The sequence below is a fragment of the Galeopterus variegatus genome, unplaced genomic scaffold (assembly GCF_000696425.1).
Source record: "Galeopterus variegatus unplaced genomic scaffold, G_variegatus-3.0.2 Scaffold6402, whole genome shotgun sequence".
Taxonomy (NCBI): domain Eukaryota; kingdom Metazoa; phylum Chordata; class Mammalia; order Dermoptera; family Cynocephalidae; genus Galeopterus; species Galeopterus variegatus.
In genome coordinates, this window is record NW_007732513.1 from 65,487 (window position 1) to 68,495 (window position 3,009).

Sequence of the window (3,009 nt, forward strand, 5' to 3'; positions counted from 1 at the left end):
ACAGCCCTGGAAGGCGGTGGTGAAGGGAAATCCTCCCCATGAGCAATACAGAGCAGTGCACCTGGTTGGTCATTTTGCCTGGAAAGAGATAGAAGAATGGGTCTGCACCAAATCATGGTTTGGCTGGGTCGTCAGGGACTTGGAAGAGGCATGATTGGAAAATTGATGACCAGAAGGTCTGAGGAAGAGGTATGAAGCTAGACCTCTGTGAATGGTGGAGTATGAAGATACTTGTGTTCTATGTGAATGCTCACCAAAGGGTAAAGGAAGATTTTAATAATCAGGTGGGTAGGATGACCAGTCCCGCAGACATCAGACAGCCTCCTTCTCCAGCCTCTCCTGTGGAATCATGAACACAGTGGCCATGGTGACAGGAATAGAGGTTATGCATGGGCTCAGCAACATGGACTGTATTCACCAAGGCTGACCTGGCGATACCCACTGATGTGTGTGCTCAATCTGCCAGCAGAAGAGACAAGACTGAGCCCCTAATGTGACACCATTGCCCAAAGGGATCAGCCAGCTACCTGGTGTTAGGTTGATTGCATCGGACCACTTTCATGATGGAAGAGGCAGCACTTTGTTCTTACTGGTGTTAACACCTGCTCTGGACATAGATTTGCCTTCCCTGCCCTCATGCTTCTGCCAAAACCACCTCCTGTGGACCTACAGAATGCCTTATCCATGGCCATGGTATTCACAGCAAATGAAATGCAGCAGTGGATTTATACATATGGAATCCACTGGTCTCACCATGTTCCCCATCATCTTGAAGCAACTGCTTTGACAGATGGTTGAATGGCTTTTTGAAAATTTAGTTACAGTGTCAGCTAGGTGGTGATACCTTGTGGGGCCAGGGCATTGTCTTCTGGTATGTGATAGATGCTCTAAATCAATGTCCATCTTTCTCCTGAACCCAGGATTTATGAGTCCAGGAATCAATGGGTAAAAATGAAAGTGACTCCTCTCACTATTAACCCTTCTGATCCAGTAGTAAAAATTTTGCTTCCCATCCCTGCAACTTTAGGCTCTGCTGGTCTAAAGGTCTTAGTTACAAAGGAAGAAATGTTTTTACCAGGAGACACAGCGAAGATTCTGTTGAACTGGAACTTGAAGCTGCCATCTGGCCTCTTTGGGCCGTGCATCAACAGGCAGACTACTGGCTGAGGTCCTGACTATCAAGGGGAAATTGGATTGCTACTGCACAATGGGAGGTAAGGTGAAGGATTGCAGGAGATCCTTGGGGGGCACCCCTCTGATCAATTTCAATGGAAAAGCTTTGGGCCATGCATCAACAGGCAGACTACTGGCTGAGGTCCTGACTATCAAGGGGAAATTGGATTGCTACTGCACAATGGGGTGTAAGGTGAAGGATTGCAGGAGATCCTTGGGGGGCACCCCTCTGATCAATTTCAATGGAAAACTATTAAAATCCAATTTAGACTGCTAATGACCCAGGCAGGGAACTATGACTAAGCACTAAGTGAGGGCAAAAGAAATATGGAATAGGTAGTGGACAACGGTAGTTGTAAATACTAGCTGTGACCTTGTGACCTGTCGTAGAAACCAGGACTGTGATAGTTATGAGTAGTTCTTGCATATTTTGATGTGAATCTATTTTAGTAAATATGAACCAAATATTTTTGTTTTCACCTCCTCTCTCATCCCTTTGTCATCTCAGATGTGCTAATAATACATAACTTTATATGTAAGTATTTATGCTATAAGATGTCAAGGAGGGAGTGTGAATCAGCTATGAAAAGCATGAACATTATCCAAAGATAAAAAAGGACTCGGATGCTCTTCTGGGGAAAAGGTTAGTGGTTTTGGTCATAGGAGGAATGTTATGACTTTGTTATTGTCTTTAGTTGATTGGAGATTAAGTATGGTTTAGGACAACATGCATGGATGCCAATTGACAAGGGCTGGACTATAATATCTTTGTAATGTTTCAATTTGGCCAGACTAAATTACTCTTTCCAGAATTACCTTTTGCTCCTTTTGCTGTGGTTTGAATGTGTGCCCCAACATTCATGTGTTGGAATATTAATCCCCAATGCAACGGTGTTGCAAGAGGTGATTAGGTTGTGAGAGCTCTAATGCTGTTATCGTAGGAGTGAGCTGGTTATCGCAGAAGTGGATTTTTGGTAAAAGGATGAGTTTGGCCCCCTTCCCTGCTCTCTCCTGTGCTGCTCTCTTGCTCTTCCACCTTCCACCATGCAAGATGTAGCGAGAAGGCCCTCACCAGATGTGGGCCCCCTGATCTTGGACTTCCCAGCCTCCAGCACTGTAAAGAAATAAATTTCTGTCCTTTATAAATTACCCAGTCCCAAGCATTCTGCTATAGCAGCACAAAAAGGACTAAGACATCTTTCCCGTATGTTTTGATTAGGGTTGCCCACAAGGGAGATTCTTGTGGGGATTTGGAGGACAGAAGGGAAGCAGCAGCCACTTTTAGCTCAGCGTGTCGTCGTTTTTCTGCGGCTCAGCTTGTTAGCAGCCAGGCCTGCAACTGCTCCTCTCTCCCTTGGATCCTCGTGGAGCTTCTCTGCCTCCTGGACCAGATGGGTGTGCTTAGTGCTGTGAAAAAGGACTCAAAAAACTGGCATGCATTTGTGTCCCCTGGACTGTCCTCTTGGACTCGGTCTTGTGCCTGTGGATTCATGCTGTTCTTACTCTTCTCCACTTTGTATCCATCATCCCTTCCTGACTGTGCTTCAATTGCCAGCACCAGATCCCTATGACACACACACACGCATGCACACGTGTGTGCACACATATGCACGTGTGTGCATGCTCAAATAGTTCTGTTTCTCTGATGGAATCCTGATTGATATAGTTATTTAAACTTAATTATTTTAACGTATTCAAAATCCCCCACAATTGTAATCTGCATTTTGGTAATGTCTTTCTATTGCCTGTACAGGTGAACAACAGCTTGATCAGATATAGAACTCTTGAGTCCCATCTTTCTCTTATTGTTGGCATCTAATGTTGCTGAGAAATTTG